The sequence below is a fragment of the Athene cunicularia genome (assembly GCF_003259725.1).
Source record: "Athene cunicularia isolate RWA chromosome 4 unlocalized genomic scaffold, athCun1 chr4_part3, whole genome shotgun sequence".
In the NCBI taxonomy this organism is placed as follows: Eukaryota; Metazoa; Chordata; class Aves; order Strigiformes; family Strigidae; genus Athene; species Athene cunicularia.
In genome coordinates, this window is record NW_020799100.1 from 5350844 (window position 1) to 5351257 (window position 414).

A 414-nucleotide genomic window follows, 5' to 3' on the forward strand; every position below is an offset into this window, starting at 1 on the left:
GGGGCAGGGCCGAGCCCCAGGAGGTGCTGGCGGCTGTCCGGGCCGTGGCTTCCCGCCCGGTGGATTCTTGCCCCTGAGGGCCCCCGCTGCAGAGGCCTGCGGCCATACGCCGTGCCCGCCCTCGGCTGGTGCCCGCCCGCTGCCCGGCATCTTAGGCCTGTGGTCGTCGTGTACATGCGTTGTAAAAAACCTCAAAGAGAACAGAGTTACTTCCTGGGAAGTTGCCGCGCTTAGGCAGTGCAAAGGCATAGTCGGGGGTGTGATGCAACTCCATGTTTTTTCTTTGTCCTTTAGCAAAGGTGGCTCATACACCACTGCTTCGTCTGAGCGTTGTGCATGTGAGGATTCGTATCAGCTTTTCCCTGGTTTAGTACTAGATTGTAGGTGCTGAACCAGTGGGAAGGTGGTGCCCGT